This window comes from Phodopus roborovskii, unplaced genomic scaffold (assembly GCF_943737965.1).
Source record: "Phodopus roborovskii unplaced genomic scaffold, PHOROB, whole genome shotgun sequence".
NCBI lineage: Eukaryota > Metazoa > Chordata > Mammalia > Rodentia > Cricetidae > Phodopus > Phodopus roborovskii.
The window spans coordinates 26,440,191-26,460,841 of record NW_026126407.1 but is presented as its reverse complement, the minus strand read 5'-3'; the positions used below and the strand labels follow the sequence as shown (position 1 = coordinate 26,460,841).

Below are 20,651 nucleotides of genomic sequence, written 5' to 3'. Positions count from 1 at the left end.
CAGATGTTTTTAAGGGGAAAGAAGGAGGCAAGAGAGATAGACAGAACCTGGGATGTGGCATTAAGTGAAAGACAAGACCATCCATTGCTGGTTGTGAAGAGGGAGGAGGGCATCATGAAACCAAAGAATATAGGAGGCCTCCAAAAACTGGATGAAGGCAATTTAAAACAAAAACAAACAAACAACTTTTTTTTGAGGCGGGAACTCACTCATTCACTGTTCCATAAGAAGCCCGGGCTGGCTTTCAACTCTTGAAAATCCTGTCTCAATCTTTGGAGTACTGGGTGTGTGTCACCTTGCCCATTGACTGTCTACTAGAGCCCTCAGAAGGGGATATAAACCTCCTGAAACTCCAAGCTAACTCTACAAGATCTATTTTGTACATTGGACCCTTAGAATCATAATAGCAGTGAGCTCTTTTTTAAAAATAATTTATTTAACTTTATTTTATGTGCATTGGTACAAAGGTGTCAGACCCCCTGGAACTGGAGTTACAGACAGTTGTCAGTTGCTGTGTGGGCACTGGGAGCTGAACCTGGGTCCTCTGGAAAAGCAGCCAATGCTCCCAACCACTGAGCCATCTCTCCAATCCCAGCTGTGTGCTCTTCTCAGCCATCAAGTGCATGGGCATTTCTTACAGCAGTAACAGGAAGCTGACAGTCTTCAGAAGCTTCTAGTAGGGAGGCTGCAGTTGTACCAGGTCCCAGACTGGGCTGGAGTCAGTATCACAGGACACAGATGATGCCTCTCAAATGTACCCTGGGCTGGCCAGGGAGATCCTGTGCATCTTCTCTGTACTGGGGCCCAGGATGCCCTGAGGATACAGAGACTTAGTGGCAAATCCTGTTCCATCTAAGCCTGGGATAGGCAAAGAAGGATATCACCAGGAACACCTATGGAAACCGCCCACACAAGCCCTCAGTGACTCCAGATGCTTACTCTGGCATTGTCTCTGGCTGAGCACCTGTAAGCCCATGCCCTCAGGACAGACAGAACCCACAGGGAGAGTCTGTGACCACACCTACTGGTAAAGAATAGTCTCATTGCTTAGCTGTCCTCCCTAGGGGGGTCCAGTTTGGCTCCAGAAAAGCACTTAGAGGAAGTCACTGAGTTAGATAACAAGCAGGTCTGCACGAAGTCACTTAACTAGTTAGGCTCACCGCTGGCAGCCTTAGCATCTTCATTCTTAAAGTGGAACCAATGGCTAATCTTGCTTGTCAACTTGACACACCTAGAAAGAGGGAACCTTAAATGAGAAATTGCCACTACCAGATTGGCCTGTGTGTCAGCTACCCGAGGACAGGTGGTCCTGGATTGGATAAGCAAGCAAGCAAGCTGAGCAAACCAAGGAAAGGAAGCTAGTAAGCTGTGTTCCTCTGTGGTCTGTCTCTGCTTCAGTTCCTGGCCTGGCTTCCCTTGATTAATGGCTGTAACCTATAAACCAAATAAAACCTTTCTTTGTGGTCAGTGTTTATTACAACTGAAAGCCAGCTAGAACAATGTGGAGGGCAATACCTGTCTGTATCAGCTGCTCATAGAGCTTGTGGGGCTCTGATGAGCAACACAGAGATCTGGGCAGATCCAGTGCTGTGAGTCCACCTGCCTTTTGGTGTGTGTGTGTGTGTGTGTGTGTGTGTGTGTGTGTGTGTGTGTGTGTGTGTTTGTCCTGGGGTGGGGATGGGGGTGACCAGTGTATCCTGAGGGGAAGGAAGGGAGAGTACAAATTCATCAAAAGCACTTCTCACCCTTAGGCTGTAGCCAGTCTGTAAGAGCAGGCAGGCCCAGCTAGCCAGCCACCACCTCTACAGCTCACACAGGATGCGGATGCGAGAGCCACCCTTGTCCCCACAGGATGTCCTGCTGGCTGGAGCTCTGCACTATGCTTGTTTGTTTTATTTACCACCTAGCTAACAGGGTCTCACTATATATCTCAGAACTGGCTTTGAATTCACAGTAATCCTCCTGCCTCAGCCTCCTGAATGATGGGACTGCGAGTGTGTGCTACTGCGCCCGGCTCATTTTCTTTCTTTTAAAGAATATTTTCTGCGAACATAGATGCCTGCACAAGAAAGGCCTGCAAAAACCACACCAGTCTTTTTCACAAGGCCCCTAGATGGAGAGCCTTGTGCCGTGAGTGGGAGAACCAGTCTCCTTTAAGGATGAGCAACCCCCCAATCCTAAATGGTAAGCCCCAAACACATGGAGGGCTTATATTGAGGAGGGGATAGAGGCCATGAAGGGAGTTGGTGAGGGGAGGTCAAAAGGATCAAAATATAGTCAGCTTGCCTATGAAATTTTCAAATAAAAAAGAAAATGTTTTCTAGCATTCTTCTGCATTAAAAGCAGCCCTTCCTGAGAAAACACAACATTTTACAGGGAAAGATGGGACGTGAAACTGCCCAGTCAGCTGCAGCCTGAGGTCTATCTGATAGCCAAGGATGGAGTAAAATGCAGAGCAATACTTGTGGCAATTACCTCTGGGCGATGCGTTAAAGGTGATTTAGTTCCTTGTGTTTCTTGCATGAACTTTTCCTGGGGTGATGAAAATAAACTCCTATTCACCCTGTTCCCAACCTTGGGGTCACAGCCAGGACAGGAAATTCATTCTAGGAGGTCATAACTAGACTTGGGCAGACTGTGAAGTTCTGCCCTGGTATGGACCCTAGCCCTGGCCTTGGCATTGGTCCTGGACATGACACTCTGTTGCTGGGAAGATAAGATGCTAGATGAGATGCAGTCTGGATCCTTAACAGCTCTTTGCAGCATTTGCCCTGGTTTCATCCAAGGTGCTCCTAACTCAGCTTCCAGGGACTCCTCTGAGAGTAGAGAAAAGGGCAAACTCCTCCCCCAGGCCTTGATGTTGTTGACATCTCTCCTTGGCTTGCATCTCCCAGACTCAGTCTGGGAGTCTCTGCCTCTTGGCCTTGGCCTACACTGCAGCCTGCACCTCTCCCAGCCCTACCCTTCCTTGAAGAACAAAGCCTGGCATGGCCAAAGCTGGTCCAGCCTGCTGGCCTGCAGTGACCTCTGCTTCCCCCTAACGTGTGTAACAATAGCTGCCTCTGACTATTAACTTCAGGTCCCTCCACAGAAGTGTTCTTCTTCAACTTCAGGACACCAGAGACTTCACATGCTCAAATGTGAACAATACCCTCCAACAGCAACCCCCACCTCCCTATCCCCACCCCTTCACCCCTTCACTCACCCCCACTCCAGGGTACCAGTTCTGCAATGTGGTGATCCTATGCATTTTCAGATGCCTCTGAGGTATAGATTGTTAATTTGATTTCACTGGTAACTGAAGCTCCAAACGGTTAAATAACTCAGCCGTGGTCACTCAATGGGTTTGTGGCAGAGGCAGGACTTGATCCCTAGAAAGTTATTTTTATTCTCTTTCCATGTCCTAGCATTTGAAGGCACAAAGGGTGTGTTCAAGTGAACACTCAGAGGACACCCAATGATGTCTGGCAGTGGATGTGTTAATCACAGTAAGTAAGGTCAAGGATTATCATGCAATCAGCAAGTCTGTTCAGAGCATCTGGGTGCTCTGGCAGGCAGGGACAAGTTCATTCACAGCTGTACTCCTGCATCTAGCAATTCCTGGAACACAATACATGCTCCTTAAATGATAGAAGTAGTCTATCATCTATTCAAATAACAAAGTGAATAATATAAACTAATGTTGATGAAATGTATACTACCAGCCAGCTGCCTCGGGGCTCCAGGATCTGTGGGAAGGGTTACAACACAGGGTTTTACAACAAAAGATTACCTAGACAAAGGCCATAAGAATATTCTTTTTTTTTTTTTTTTTTTTTTTTTTTTTATTTTTTTTAAAGCTGCTGGTGATGGTGCATGCCTTTGATCCCAGCACTTGGGAGGCAGAGGCAGGCAGATCTTTGTGAGTTCCAGACCATCCTGGTCTACAGAGCAAGCTCTCCAAAGCTATGGAGAAACCCTGTCTTGAAAAATCTAAAAAAAATCTAAATAAATAAATAAATAAAATAAAGTCTTTTTTTTTAAAGGTTTAGTTATTTTTATTTTATGTGCATTGGTTTTTGCCTGCATGTATGCATGTGTAATGGTGCCAGTTTCCCTGGAACAGACAGTAGTGAGCTACCATGTTGGGTGCTGGGAATTGAACCCAGGTCCTCTGGAAGAGCAGCCAGTGTTCTTTAGAGGGCTGGAGAGATGGCTCAGTTGGTAAAGTGCTTGTATCTCAAGCATGAAGTCCTGAGTTTGATCCTTACAACTTACATAAAAACTCAGGTGCACCCTTGCAGTCCTAGCACTGAGGCAAGGACAGGAAGATTCCTGGGGCTTTCTGGAATCCTGGGGCCTAATCGGTGAGTTCCAGGTTCAGTGAAAGACTGCCTCAAAAAACAAGGCAGACGATGACTAGTGCATAACGCCCAATGTTGGCCTCTAGCCTCTACATACATGTGCACCCTCATACCCACACCATACTACAAAGGAAAAGAAAGCGGCTAGAGATATGGCTTAGTGGTTAACAGCACTTGCTACTCTTGCGGATCAAGATTTGGTTCTCAACATGTATTTCATGCAGCTCATAATCACCTATAACTCCAGCTCCAGGAAATCCAATGCCCTCTTCTGGCCTTTGCAGGCACTGCAGTCACATGCACATATCCACTCACAGGCATACACACACAGAATACCAGCAGCAGTGAAAGAATGGGAGTTAACATTTCCCCACCCACGCCTCTGATTCTGCATGTTCAGAATCTGGACATGCCTGTTGCTTCTTCAGACTGGATAACCAGTGTGCTCAGGACCACAGTGTGGAGAGTCATGCACACTGAAATTGGAGAAGCTAAAGGAATATGGCCTTTATTAACACTTGCCAGGACGTCCTATGTAAGAAGAGCCCTTGGGGAAAAGCCTTGGGCATCTCTAAGGAAGCTGGTTCCAACTGGTAGTAGAAGAAGGGGGCCCATGGGCAGCCTGTGAATCAGGCTCTAACAACTCTGTGCTTTGCAGCATATACTACCTACGCACTCACTCAACTGAGTTAAATGTGACACAAGACTCATGCCAAGAAGGGAAATGAGGGTGGAGTAAACAAAGTCTGTACCCACAGTGACTATCAGGCCACCAGGGCTGAGTGAGGGAGGCCTTGGTCCCTCACTAAGTATCTCCTAAGCTCCATCATCAGCCCTGGCTACTGGCTGCTTACCTCGTCCTTAAGATCAGGTGGCTGGCAGAGTGAATGAGGTGTCTATGAAGGGGGACTCCTTAGGGATCCTTGGCTGAGATGACTTTAGGTGGGGAGCAAGGTGGGAACAGAAACCCTGGTTGGGTCATTTGCATGAATTCCTCTGTTTCTTCAGGTCCTCTGAAGTACAGACAGGCATTGGTAAAGAAGACAGTGCTTTGTGGGCATTTGCTTCCTACTGGTGACACTATTAGGCAGGGGCAGGGGTAGGGGTGGACCCTAGGAAGTAAGTCAGTAAGAGCAGGCTTTTGAAGGTTATGGCCCAGTCCCTAGTTCTGGCCACTCTTTGCTTCCTGCTGAGCCCCAGCCATAGACTCCTGTCACAACTCCCACTCCCCTACCATGATGGACTGAAATCCCTTTGAAACTGTGAGTCAAAGTAAGCCTTTCCTGCCTTAAATTGTTCCCTTCAGCTATTGTGTGACAAAGCTATGCTTTCTTCCAGCCTCCATTCCCACACCACAGATGGCTCTCGGATATGTAACATATCCAAAGCTGTCTTCCTTCCTCCCTGCCTTCCTCCCTCCTTCCCTCCCTCCCTCCCTCCCTTCCTTCCTCCCTGGAGGGCAAGGCACTGTTGAAAGGGCAGGAAAGACACAGGACACACCAAGACCAAGTTCTCAGCACAAAGGAGGTTTGTTCCGAGGGACAGAGGGCAGGGAACAAGAGACAAAGATGGGAGATAGAGGTTAAGGCAAAAGGGAAAAGGAACAAGGGAGAGAGAGGTAGGGAAGGGATATTTTCCCTGGAGGGACAAAGGACTGCTTCGGGATAGAGAAGAGACAGATATGGCCCATAGGCAAATGACAGTTTATAAAAGGAATAGAAGGAAACCCCATGTTAGGATGAGTTGGTTTGTTTTGATTGGGCATGTTAATTAAGGTAGCAAAAAGGGGGCTTTTGGTTGCTGGACTTCAATACTTTGATAGCTGGACCTTGATGGTCAGCCTTAGGAGGAGGAAGTGGCCAAATAAGGGAACAGACCTTGATGGCTAGCTCTAGGGATGTCATCTAATGGTTAAGCAAGGAATGAGGGAGAGCAAGGCCTGCCAGAGCTGTGTTTGCCATGCTCAGGCCTACTAGAGCCCTTCGCTTTCTGTAGCTGCCTTTATCTTCCTTTGCCAGTCACAGGTTTGGTACAGCAATGTCTCCAAGGAGGTGCTGTCCATCACTGCACTCTTGAGGGCAACAAGAGATTCATAGACACCCACTCCTTACTTCCATGCCTCCCCTCCCCCCTCTCTCCCTTCTGCAGGGTCTCATGTAGCGCAGGCTGGCCTCCAGTTTGCTATGTAGCCAAGAATGGCCTTGAACGACTGATCTTTCTCATTTGACTTCCCAAATGTTAGGATTACAGGCATGGGACACCATACCTGGTTTATGTAAGACTGCAGTTTGAACCCAAGACTTTATGCACGATAGATAAGCATTCTACAACCTGAGCTACATCCTCAGCTCATGTGCTATTTATTTATTTATCTGTCTACCTATTGTATATATGCACGAGTAGGGGCCACATTTCTACTCTCAAGTACATGTCAGAGAACAATTGTGGAAGTCGAGTCTCTCTGTCTACCATGTGTGTTACTGGGAATTGAACCCAGATCATCAGGCATGGTGGCAAGCCCCTTTACTTGCTGAGGCCTATCATCAGCCCTGCTTCTTATTTCCTATGGTGAAAAATTATATGCATAAAAACATACAAAACATATGTTCTGTTTAACAAATAACCACAAGACAAATGTCTATGTAACCACCACCCAAAGCAAGAGCTGATTATCCAATGACTGGCCTCCAGAACCCTCCATGTGCTCCCATTCATCACAGCACAGCCTTGGCTCTCCTCTGTGACACTGATGTTCATTTCCATCCTTTGTGAGTTTGCTTTCCACAATCCAGTGTTGCCAGGGATAAGCTTTTGGAGGAAAATTTATTGTATGTATTTTGTCGTTCTCTTAGTAAGAGACAATGATCATGACAGTATTTTAGGATGGAATGGCTACTACATGTCTCTGTGTCTCCTGTTGTCACTGCAAGAATGTCGCACAGTTTATCTGGGCTCTTTGCTGTCCACGGACATTTGGGTTACCTTCTGTTTGCTTGTCTCCAGTAGCCTAAGCTGACTTTAAACTCAGGATATACTCCTACCTGACCTTTAACTCTTGATCTTCCTTGCCTCCATCTATGAGATTACAGATGTGTGTCATCATACTTGGTGACATTTTGGATTCTTTTTCTGCTGTGTAGATGCTGTGTAACAGTTTCCCTTAGGTTGAAACATTCCATCCTACAGGAAAGCTCCTTGAACAGGAAGGTAAACAATTCAAAATAGTTTAGGAAGTCCCTGAAACTGAGAAGATTCACTAGGCCCTTCCCTGCCAGCATAAACAATAAACCTGAGAGTCTGTCTCAGAGGGAAGAAAGTTGAGCAACAGCCAACCACCGACATTGAGCTTCCTGAAAGAGGTTTAGACCAACCGAGCCACCTGGAAAGGACATCCTTCAGCCTGTTGAGCTCCCAGCACACCGTGCAGGTTGCTCCAGGTCTCAGCTTTGTCAGCTGCCATCCCTGCTGGGGTGGGATTTGGTGATGCAGCTGTCTCTGAGTCATTTCTGCTCCTGTAACTAACCCCCCACCTATATTCCTGTAAGTAACCCCAGAAACTCATGGTTCACTAAGTTGGAGGTTGGTGTTATCCATATTTTGGTCTGTCGAGGGCTTCCTATCTGGGTAGACATGTATGCGTATTGCTTCTCCCCAGGAAAAGTTTTGTCACACAACAATGGATGTGCTGGTGTCCAACAGGTCAGACCGCAGCAAGAAAAGATTCTGCGTGGGACTTTGGGATAATAAGGTATTTGTATTTTCATCTTAATTTTTTTCTTTGCATTTATTTATTTTTTGGTAGGGGACAGAGAACATGCCAAAGCATATATGTGGAGGTCAGAAGATAAGTTGTGGGAATCAGTTTTCTCCTACCATGTAGGTACCAGATATAGACCTTATCATTAGACTTGGTGGCAGGTGCTTTTACCTGGTGAGCCATCTTACCAGGCCCCAACTTCTTTAAAAAAAAAAAGAAAAAAAACATAAAAAAAGTTTTTATTTGTGGTGTGTCTGTGTGTGTTCGTGTGTGTATACACATGTGTGTGCATGTATCCAGAGTCCAGAAGAGAGTGCCAGATGCCTTGGAGCTGGAGTCACAGGTTATCCACTGTGGGTGCTGAGGACGAACTCAAGTCCTCTGTGCGAGCAGCAAGTGCTGCTGACCACTGAGCCACCCCCTCAGCCCGCTCATCTTCACTTTTAATCTAGAAAGTGTTCCTCAGGGAGATAGTGCTATAACTCTGCTGTGTTGTGTGCCTCCTCTTAAGATCTGACTTTCTACCATCTGAACCCTTTGGCCTGGCCAGTACTGTCCCTTCTGTCCCTCTATGGCAACCTTCTCTCTGCTCCTCACACTGGTGGTGCAGTTGGGTGGGGGTGGGACGAAATTCAGAAGAGGAAGTGGAAACCAAATACCAGAGCCATAAGGAAGTCTGGTCCTCCAACGCTGCATACTCTGTGGAGGAATATGTGAGACTCTCGGGGAGCCTGTGTGGAGGCGTGCCCAGGCCGCCCCGCTGAGGTACATAGCCAGACAATCTATTGCTTGGCACCATGTTCCCCAGGCGTACATCACATGTGCAATCTTCACCTCAGTTCCCTTGTGTCACAATACTGAGTCATGGAGCCAGAGACCTTGAATGCCATCGGTACCGAGCACTGGCTAACAGCATGGGATCTGGACCTGTCTAAGTTGAGATTAAAGTGTGATTTATTAGTGGCGTAACTCTGGGTTAGCCCTGGCTTTCTTCCGCCTCGGTTTCTGTATAAAAGAGGGCTGGCAGGGTTACTGAAAGAATCAAAGGCTGTAACGTGTAGAAGGAGCCTAGCAGAGTGCCGGCACAAGTGAAGAATGAGCAGAAAATGGAAACTATCATGGAGTTCGTGGTGGAACCTCAGGCAGAGGGTGGAGGGCTTGTCCTGGCAAGCTGGGCTCTGGCCACTGCACAGATGGTGTTGGTCAGGCTCTGTGAGAGGACCCAGGTGGACTCTGAAACTCACACAGCCAGGAAAGTTCTGCCCCACCCCCGCTTGTCCACCTTTGTTCAGAACACTGTCCCTCTCCATGGGATTCTGAAGGGCAATGATTTCAGAGAGGAACTTCACTGCTTGTGGAAACCATCAGCCCGCCCCTGAATTGCCTCTAGGAGGCTGCACTGGCGGATGGCAGCCATGGCAGCCAATGGGCAATAAAGACTGTTGCTAGGGTCACTGTGAACCTTATTTGGCGACATGGGACTGACCCTGCATTCACCTCTGAGAACCCTGAGAAACGCCAACCACAGCTGTGAAATATGAACATCTCAAAACCACAGCTGCATTTCCTCTGAGAAAAGATTCGGCTCTCCCCCTTTCCCTTCCTTCTCTCCCTGGATGCAGGGAGAGACCTGTGATTCTCAGGGCAGAAAAGCCTGCCGCCTGATACAGACTCATACTGAGCAGGCGCAATGGCAAGAAGGCAGCGACCACTACACAGCCCCTCTCAAGTCCAGACCCTGCAAGGACCCAGCTTCCCTCAGCTGCTCCTCTGTACCCTCCCCACCACCCTCCACCACAAACACACCCAAAGGGCCTGCTCCTTGCCCCCACTTCCTGCGGCCTTAGGAAGCCTGCTGGTGTGAGGAGAATGAGGATGCAGGCAGGGAGGGAGGAAGTGGGCCTGCCCTGTGGGCCCTCACCATCTGCACTGGTCACATCGCTTCAGTGCAGCCCAGGCAGCCCACAGTTCAAACGGTTGGCGGTTTCGGTTTGTCACCTCTGGTACAACTTGCAGCTTAACATTAAATGAAGCCATTGTCACACCCCAGACAAGCATGAGAGGGGAGATGGGCTGACATCCACAGGTCCCCTCACTTTTGCATTGCTCTGTGTGTTTGGGATCTGTGCTTGCATTCATCTCAAAGGCTTCTCACAGCTCTGGCCACGGTAACAATAGTACACAAACACACACACAGAGTAATAAAATTATTTTAAAAAACAAAAACAAACCAGTCATGTTCCCAACCTTCGGCTCCCAATCCACAGGATGAAAATGGCTTTTCTTTCCTGGTCCTTCTGGAGCTGGGTGTCCTTGTGTATATGGGGAGGGCTACGTGAAGCCCGGCTCTATAGGAAAGGGGGCAAAGACAGGGCTATGTTAGGTGTACCACAGTGGTCTACCCCTGTGGCCACTTCCTACTACTAGACCTAGAATCCTGCCATATTGGAGACCATCCAAGTATTCTATGAGCTGGGGCTAGGAACTGGGGACTGCAGATCTGGGGTGCTCTGAGGGCCTGGGAAGGGGTGTGGACATGGAAGCCCCTGAGGCAGTAGTCTCCAGGGTGCATCATCAGGGTTATACGATGACCAGGCACATATCTGAGTGTGTACTCGCTGCATTTGAGGTACTTTGGGGACACAATATAAGCCACACAGACTAAGTCTGGGCCTCAAAAGATGTGTAGCTCAACAAAAGAGGCAGACATTGGACATGGTACCACAAAGATAGCTGACAAATTCGGGGTTGGGAAAGGGTGAAGTTTGAGGGTGTAAGCTTGGGGGGCTTGGGGCTGCTGTTCCCTGAGGAGGAGACCAAGTTCTCTCCTGTATTCTAATTTGATCAGGAAGTCTGCAGCCTGCAGGAAGAATGACCTGCTGGAACCATCCAGTGTGTGTACACTGGAACCCATGTGGTATCTATAGGGGTGGGGCTGGAAGAGAAGCAAGCCCAGGTTTTCTGATCTTTGACCCTCAGTTAAATTGTATGATCAAGCACCTCCTTCCTCATGGGGGAGTCCCCCTCAGTCACTGTTGGAAAGCATCTGCACATGAAGACATGTTATGTACTGACCTCCTGCCCTCAGTGCACAGGCCTCTTTCTCCCTCTGGGACTCTCCGTGTGGCAAAGGCGGCCTGGTACCTCTGAGGGATGTGAGGCTGTGATTTCCAGCTTCAGTTTAGAAGCAACTCTGCCAGCTTCCTACTGGCCCTCATCCTCAGGGCTTCAGAGAAGCTGTAGGGAGAGCAGGAAGCTGTTCAGCCAGCACCCCTGCTCTGGGGGCTCCTGGAGGGCAAGCAGGGGCAGAATTCCTGGTCTCTGAGCTGGGGTCCTTCTGGGATTCTCACTTGGCCTATGGGCTACACAAAGGCAGTCTGAGGGTATGAAGGCAGCTGGAGCATACCAACATGGCCTGAACCAGCTTCATGGCACTTTCTAATACAACTGTTCATGAAGGGGGGGCTCTCTGTTCAGCACCCCCTCCTTCTCTGCCTGACCTTTGACCCTCAGTTAATTTGTGTGAGGAAGCACCTACTTCCTCATGCGGGGGGAGTCCAGGCAGGCCACTGGAGTAAAGGCAGCCCTTTACAAAATGGTTAAGATAAAATGTGGCAGTTTTAAGGATCTCCAGGAAGCTTCTTTCTCCTGCCTCAGTTTCCTTTTCAGCTGCTAAAACACAGCAGGGAGCATCAGGACAAAAAAACAAGTCCAGAAGATCCTGTCCAAGGCTGTCAGGCCTCTTTCCTCTGTCCAATGTCATTTACTTGAAGTTCTTAGCCTAACTCTAACTGGCTTGAGGCCACTTTGCATCTTCTCCCCACCCAGTGTTTGAGAACGTGTGGGGTGGGTCACCCATGCACCCTTGCCCTGGTTTGATCTTGCAGAGAACAGGTGGACAGGTCCCTAGCCAGCCTGGCAGATGTAAGTGGACCTAATCTCTAGGGCAAATTTGTTCTTCGTTGCTCCTAGTATCAGCCTTTGATCAATCATTAATCAAAGATACAATAAAAAGACTATCCTCTCAGGACTGGGCTGTAAAGCTCCTGGCTGCAAGGTTAAATAAAGCCTTCTTTGGAGGCCTCCCAGTCAAAAAGAGAAGGGCTGCGTGTCTTCGGCTGCCCCAGAAGACAAACAAGGGCTCTGTCTGTACTGGGTGCACACACTTCAGCTCTGTCTTGGCCATGACATCGTGTTTTACCTTTCTCTACTGATCAAGGTAGAGACGTCTTGAATCCCAGACCAGGTGGCCAAACAGAGGAAAGGAGCTATAGTTAGGTTGGAATGTGAGCTTGGGGTACCCCCAGGGTATGTGGTAACTGCTCTCTTACTGGGTCAGATCGAAGTGCAGAAGATGGCCTCAGGAGAGGAGGCACAGAGAGAGAAAGAGGCTACAAGAGGGCTCAGAGGATTTGCTGTTCTGGCCAGCCCCTTGAGAAGGGAGGTCCTGTTCCCCAACAGGCTGGAGAAGCAGGATCTAATCAAGGATAGTGCTAGGCTCAGCACCATGTCCTAGAAGCAAGTGCCTCAAGGCAGAGGCTGGAGGGACCTGACTAACTGACAGCGGTTCCAGAGAGCTGTCATTCACCATCTATAAGGGCACAAGAGACAGGCCTCTGTCCATCCGTCACCCCACCATGTGTACCTGGACTGGCCCACTCTGCAGCACAGTTTTAGATACATTAGGAAAAAAATGGGCATTTTCAGAGAATTACGACCCAGTATATGAGTAGAGTAGAAATCATGAGTAGAGCAAAATCAGCCGGGAGAAATCTCTCAAGAGATCATTGACATCCAGAATACATCCAGTTCTGCATGGCTCCAAGAAAGGCGGTAACACTGTGAGATAGTGTGAGGAATTCTTCCTTTAGGTTCAATATGGCTTCTGAACACACACTCTCTCTCTGTCTCTGTCTCTGTCTCTCTCTGAGAGGAAATAGAAAGACACTGAAATTTTAACAGTGGCTATGTTTAGTGCTTGAGAATAATTTTGAGCCCCCTTCCATGTTTATTAATAGTTTCTAAAATCTAAAATACACATTCCTTTTCCTGGTCAAATATAATAATATGTATCACTACATTACTTACTTGCCATGACAAAGTATGAGACAAAAGCAACTTAAGGAACAAAGGCTAACTTTGGCTCATGGTTTGGGGTACCATCCTCATGATGAGAAGGCACATCAATAGGTTTAGGAAGCTGGTTACTTTGTACCAATAGTGAAGAAGCAGAGAGTGCTCAGCTCTCTGTTTTTTTATTGTTCAGCCTAGGATCCCAACCCACAGGATTATGCTGCTCACATTTAGGGTGGGTGTACCTACCTTAATTAACCGAACCTAGAAAGTGCTTCATAGACAGGCTCAGAGGGTTATTTTCCTCATGACTAAATCCTATCAAGTTGACAATCAAGAAAACCATCATAGAAATAATCATGCTTTGTGTCTGAGACAGATCTAAATAGAGAAGGCTGGTCTAGGACCCCTTGGTAGCTCAGAATTATCTTGCCTCAACCTCTCTAGTGCTGACATCTGCTTGGTCATTATAAGCCTTTTAAGAGTATGGTTTCTGGCTGGGTGGTGGTGGCGACAGTACTTGGAAGGCAGAGGCAGGCAAATCTCTGTGAGTTCGAGACCAGCCTGGTCTACAAGAGCTAGTTCCAGGACAGCCTCCAAGGCCACAGAAAAAACCCTGTCTCAAAAAAGAAAAAAAAATAAAGTATGGTTTTTGAGGCATTACATATAACCATCTTTAGAAGGTTTCCCCCATCCTAACTGGAATCCCTATACTCATTAATCATGAGTTTCCCACTTTCCCTCCTAGTCCTATCAACCACCCTTCTACTTCCTGTCTCTATGAAGGTGACTATCCTAAGTAGCTCATGTTAGTGGCATGTTACAAAATGTGTCCTTCAGAGTCTGACTTTTTTTTTTTTTTTTTTTTTTTTTTTTTTTTACTTGATGTAAGGTCTTCAAGGTATTTATACTCAGGAAACAATAACTTAAGCATGATGAATATTTCCAACCCAGAGCACAAGGAAGGGACAGGGCAGCAACTTCAGGGAGGTAAAGGATTTCCTTCCTACCACCTTCAGACCCGATCCAGCAAAGAACACCACAGTCTTGAGATGTTTGTACTGGCTTTTCATTAACTGAAAATGGTAAAATTCATATGGGGACTGAAAATCAAATGCTTCACCGGGAGCCCGGTGGGACTTTGTTGCAGCCCATGTCTGTTTTCAGAGTTCACTCTTCCTCCTAAAAACTTGGTTACCCTGTCTCAAAAACCAAAACAACAACAACAACAAATGAACAACAATTTGGTATACCCCATTAAAATGGTCATAATCACTTTCCATTGCCCTTGCAAAAAAGAGTAAATTCCTGGCACTTGGAGGTAGAACACATAGTCTTTCTGATGCCTAGAACCAAAAAACAAAAACTACAAACAAATACAAAATAGTGAGGTTGGGTGTATAAGCTCCTGACACTGGGCTACTGGGTGACCCACTCTTCTGCAAGTCCCTGATATTTATGCAGGCTGTTGACTTTGTATGCCTTTTGTTTCGTTAACTGTCAGTTCGTCGTCCACTAGATTGAAGTACTAAACCTTCAGAGGGAAACTGTGTACTTCATCACAACGGTTTACCCTCTTCCCTTGCTGCTGCAGTCATCAGAATTATTTGGTCTGTCCACTCCTCTGTCAATGTGTTTTCTGCACCCTTTGGCTGGGGTAAATAATGCTGCTATGAGCACTACATGTACTTGGATCTTGCCAGTTTTCCAAAGGCTAGGGTGCTAAATGCTTGATTGGCCTAAGGCACCAATGAGAAGTGATGAGACATTAAGGTGGGGACTGGTGGAATAAAGGTCACTGGGGATGTATGTGTCCATGAAGGAGATGTGGGGACTCCGCGTGTTCTGCTTCCCCAAGGACATAAGCAACTTCCTCCACCATGCAGCCTCTGTTCTACTTTATCCCAGGCCCAAAGGCAATGGTGTGGGTGACCATGGACTGAAGCCTCTAAAACCCTGAGCCGAATGGTCTTCTTCTTTAGGTTGATTACCTCAGGTGTTTTGTTATAGTGATGGCAAGCTGATAAATACAACAAAAATCTCTTCAACCCCTGCTTTCATTTCTTTTGGCTACACTGATAGAAGCAGAGGTGCTGGACTCTATGGTAGTTATTGTTATTATATTATTATTGTTATTAATAATAATAATAATAAAACAATACATAAGGTACTAGATACTGTGGCAGTTTGAATGAGATGACCCTCTATTAGGCTCATATATTTGAATGTTTGGTTCCAAGTTGGTGGTCTGTTTAAGAAAGACTAGGAGTGTAGTTGTTTTTCACTCTTTGGCTCTTTGCTCTTTATTCTTTGGGGGTCCACTACCCAGCTCCCAAATAAATTACTCAGAGACTTAATTCTTTCTCATGAATGCCTGGCCTTGGATTGGCCTGTTTCTTGCCAGGTTTCCTTAACTTAAAAATCCTGTTTATCTTTTGACTCTGGGCTTTACCTTTCTCTATTTCTGTATACCTTTCTTTACTTCTTACTCAGTATCTGGCTATGTGGTTGTGTGGCTGGCCCCTTCTTTTCTTGATCCTAGATTTCCCCCACCCTAATTTCTTCTGTTTATTCTCTCTGCCTGCCAGCTCCACATATCCTTTCTCCTGCCTAGCTAGCTATTGGACCTTCAGCTCTTTGTTAGACCAATCAGGTGTTCTAGACAGGCCAAGTAACACAGCTTCACAGAGTTAAATAAATGTAACATAAAGAATGCAACACATCTTTTTGTCATTGAACAAACATTCCACAGCATAAATGAATGTGACAACATAGGAGTGTGGCCTTGTCACTGGGATTGGACTTAGGTTTCAAAAGGGGCTGGTCTCTGTGTCTGCCTCTCCCTTCCTCCAACTTGTGGATAGGATATAAGTTGTCAGTTGCTGCTCTAGTATCACGCCTGCATGCTTACTGCCTTGCTTCTTGCCATGATGGCTGTAGACTCACTGTAAGTGAGCCCCCAATTAAATGCTTTCTTTTATAAGTTGCCTTGGTCATGGTGTCTCTTCACAGCAACAGAACAGTGATGAAGACAGACACAAACAAAGGGTCTTAATGATTCTCCCTCCTATATAGCCTCCCTGGCTCTTTTTCCTCTTCTGTGTTCCAGGCACCTTTTTGCCCCTTCCCATCCCTCTTCATCACCCACTGTCACCCTCTCTTGGTCTCCTTAAGACCCACCATTGTGTTTTCCTTCATGGCCACACCATTCTGTATTCTCATTAACCATGCACAAGACTTCCCATTTCTTGCCAGCACTTGCTTTCTGTTTTGTTTGTTGATAATAACCATTCTGGAAATTGTGAAGTAGCATCTTGTTACGGACTTTATTTGCATGTCCCTCATCCAAATTACTTTCTCACCATCCCAAATCTATCAGAACAAAATCCTTATAATAACTAATACTGTCTACTTGATGGGGAAGGTGGAGTGCAGACTGGGGACATGCCAATCAAGGATGCATGTCAGAAGCCAGTGGGGTAGGAGCCTTTTTGTAGGATGGAAGGGTATGATTGCTATTGGTATGTGGACCCCAGAAGTGAAAGGGAGCTTGCTCTTTTATGAATCTCAGATGGTAAATATGGTGAAAACAGAATATGATTATTGCTAGTGGGAAGATGAAGCATCTATAAGCTTCCTACAAAGGTGGAAGAGGGTGCCTGCTTCCTCTGGTTCAGGAAGCACCCTAGTCAATGGCTACTGCAGACCATTTGGGTCAATCAGGAGAACCTTAACATCTGCACTTGGATGATTAGTTATGGAGTGCTCGACTTCCAGAACAGTTTCTGAGATGCATTGTAATGAACAATTTTAACAGAGTCCATGAAAGCTCGGATAAAGGGAAGTCGGGCACTTATTGGGGAATTACTCATAAATGACAAAGCCGAGGCCTTCTGCCTTTAGCTGCTAGATGCTGCCAACCACCTTCCGACCACCACCCAAGAGAGCAGCTCAAGTGCATTTCCCAGTCTACATGTAGCCTCTGAGCTCTGCCCTGAAGGTCTCGTACCTCAAAGACTATCGATTGGCAGAATTCCTGCAACAATAGCTCTGTATCTGTGGGACATGGCATGAAGCAGAGGCCAGAGTGGTTCTGTGACCCAGCCTCTAACATGTCAATTTATGCCTTGTACAATAGTGTGTAGCTGGCAGAGTTTCAAAGAAGAGAAGGAAGCCCCTGTTCTTTTCCAAGAGCACATGGAGAGAGAACCCTGAATTTTAGGCACTAGGGTGAGTTCCAGTGGGGTGCTTGGAGCCTACTGCTCTGTGTTTGGGGGCCCTTTGTGCACACCTTGTCCAGACACCTGCATTCCAGCCTTGGTCCTGGGGACCAGCTTGTGACTCAGTGGAAAATCTCCTGACTAATCAGTGTGGCATGGTGCTACCATGGATCCCACGCAGGTCAGTCAGCTTGACCCCGCCTAGCTCTTGTCTATGTATGGACCAAGTCTCCTTCTCATGTTGGAAAATGTTCTTCCCAAGTTACCATGGGAGTAAGGGAGTACCCTGCAGTCCCTGGGATGAGGTTAATTACAGTTCACAGGCCATGGGAGATAAGCATAGGTAACAAGGACCCAATCAAGGCAGCATGCCCCCAGAAGCCATACTGTGTGTTCTCACTTTGAGTGCTGCAAAAGTCAGAGGCCTGGGGGTTAAGGAGAGATTAAGAAGGTTCTAGAGATGGAGGAGGCCATTCCAGATGAGGGATGCAACTAGGAACCACATGGGAGAGCCCCACCAGCTGATCTGGCATCCAGCACAAAGGCCACAGACAGCAGGCCTCTCTCTCTTAGTCTCTGGAACACATGCTCTACTGTCCCCAGCCTGACCATAACCTCAGACAAGAGCTGGGAACCATTCATGTTATCCTAGAAACTGGGAAGTACCTGGCATGGTGCCCTCTACTTCCTCTCCACGATTGCCCGAGGCTCCATAAGGACCAGCAAGGGGCCATTTTTGTGGTCAGGAAATGTCTGTGGTAGCTGTGGATGCCTTAAGCCCCACCCCCACCCAAGCCCTTTTGAAGTGGAGGTCACATTCCTGAAATCTTCAACTGTTAGCTTCAATTTCTTGCTTCTCTCTGGGAGGTGCATTTAGTGGGGAGTGAAGATTAACTTTCTCAAGTCTTTGAGATTCTGTCTAATCCAGGTAGGGTAGGAGACCCACACAGGGTTTAGTTGGGTGGTTTTCAACCTTGGCTGCACACTAGAGTTATCTAAGGACTTTCAGAAATATGCTCAGATCCTGGCTGGGGATGTAGCTGGGAGGATGGTTACTGGGCAAGCACTAAGTCCTGGGTTTCATTCCTCAGCATGGCAGAAAACTGGGTGTGGTGGCCTACACCTGTGATACCAGCACTTGGAAAGTGGAATCAGGAGGATCAGGAGTTCTACGTCAGTCTTGGCAATATAGTAAGTTTGAAGGCTAGCCTGGGCTACATAAGACCCTGTCTCAAAAAGGAAGAGATATGCTCATACACAGATATTTCATCAGATTATTTCCAGAGAGTTCTAAATGGCTACTAGCATATAAAAATGTATTCAACTACATTAGTCACCAGGGAAATGCAAATTAAACCCACATTGTGATGATGATATCACTGCACACCCACTAGACCAGGAAACGAGAAAAAAAAATCAGAAAATACTAACTGTTGGCAAAGATGTGATGAACTCTCCCCACACACAGCTAGAGGAACTATGCAATTCCACTTTTAAGCATATATGCAATAGAAACATACAGGCCCCTGGCGATCACAACAGACATTCATCTAGTAACACTCTCAGCTGTAGAAAGATCAGATAAATGGAGGGATAGAGAGCAACTTGTGGTTTAAGATTGAACAAAGCAGCCGGGTGTGGTGGCCCATGTCTTTTAATCCCAGCACTCAGGAGGCAAAGGCAGATAGGTCTCTGTGAGTTCATAACCAGTCTGGGTTAAACAGTGAGACCCTGTCCAAAAATTAAAAGAAAAAATTTTTTTTAACAAGTCATAGCAATTATAGGCAGCAACTTGGATGAGTCAACTCAGAAACTTGTCACTGAGTAGGAGCCAGAAACAAAAGGGTAGGCTCTGTCTAAGCCAGTGACTTATCTGCTAGTTTTTTTTTTTTTTGAGGTAGGTCTAATGGAGCCTAGGCTGACCTTGAACTCGATATGCAGTAGATACTTTTTCCTGTTATATATTATCTGACTAGCTGGGTAGTGGTGGTGTATGCCTTTAATCCCAGCACTAGGGAGGCAGAGGCAGGTGGATTTCCTGAGTTCGAGGCCAGTCTGGTTTGCAGTGATCTTCCTGCTCCTAGCTCCCAAGTGCTGGGATTGGGGTCGGGGAGCTGCTGTATTCACCTGTGACTGTTAACATGCCCACCGTATCCAGCTGTGACTCCATAGACAGGCCTGATGTTTCCATGCAGACCATAGTTATGACTGGTAACAAGGGATACTGGTGAAATTATTCAACTCAATGCTGGTTACTTAGGCTGAGTTCACTTGAGGAAACAAGATTGAGATATATATATATATATATACATATATATATATGCCTTTTTTATGTCATCCTTTAATAAAAACTTTGTATTTATTTATTTTAATTCATATCAATCTCTTTGGAATCTTTGGAGTCAGAGAGAGAGATCCAGGCACCAGAAGTTTCAAATACACCGAAGAAGCAGATCCACTGAGATGCTTCAAGTCAGAGCTTGAAAGATGGCTCAGTAGGTAAGAGCACTTCTTGTTCTTGCAGAGAGCCCAGGTTTGACTGCTTGTAATTCCAGTTCCAGGGGCTCTGAAGTATTCTTTTAGATTCCACTGGCACTCGCGCGCGCGCGCGCACACACACAGACACACACACACACACACACACACACACAATACATGAACACACACATATACAAAAATAAGAAAAATTCCTTTGTTTTACATTTAGTTTTGCAGGGGGGAATGCATGCTAGGAATGCATATATGGAAGTTATAGGATAATTTGAGGGAGTGGTTTTCCCCTTCCACCATGTGGGTCCTGGGAATTGAATCCAGGTAGTTAGGCTTAGTGGCAAGTGCTTTCATCTGCTGAGCCATCCCATTGGCCCTGACGAATATAAAGGTTTTTAAAGGCCTCAAGCAGTCCTGATGAAAGACACTTCCAGCAGAGTGCAGTGTATGGGTGCAGTGTGGTGGAGATGCCATTTTTTTTCTGTGAGGTCCCCCATACAGGTGGAAGAGGTGTTGCAGCATGCTGTTATAATGTATTTCTTCCATGGCAGTGTGTGCTGAAGGCAGTTGCATCAGGGGACATGGTGTGTAATGGGAACATGGTAGGCCCATGTTCCACTTTGCCCAGGGAAAGGGATCACTCACAGCTATTAAATCACCCAGAGAGGTGGCACCTGGGCTTCCCCAGGGCAGGAGCTTTGCTGAGGCTCTGACAACCTTAGCAGAGGGAAGATGAAGGCTGACTCAGGGTGTCTGTGTTTATGGGTA

At 46.8% G+C, this 20,651-nt stretch overlaps 2 long non-coding RNA genes across 2 annotated transcripts; both read right to left on the bottom strand.

Annotated features, from left to right (window-relative positions):
• Positions 1 to 417: 417 nt before the first annotated feature.
• On the bottom strand, positions 418 to 1,571 carry LOC127219781 (uncharacterized). Its single transcript, XR_007834288.1, has 2 exons — positions 1,161 to 1,571; positions 418 to 814 (listed from the first exon to the last, which is right to left on the bottom strand). It is a non-coding gene; the product is annotated as an uncharacterized LOC127219781 (long non-coding RNA).
• An 8,723-nt stretch (positions 1,572 to 10,294) lies between these two features.
• LOC127219780 (uncharacterized) lies at positions 10,295 to 11,333 on the bottom strand. The gene is made up of 2 exons (XR_007834287.1): positions 11,176 to 11,333; positions 10,295 to 10,448 (listed from the first exon to the last, which is right to left on the bottom strand). It is a non-coding gene; the product is annotated as an uncharacterized LOC127219780 (long non-coding RNA).
• Between the last annotated feature and the right edge of the window lie 9,318 nt (positions 11,334 to 20,651).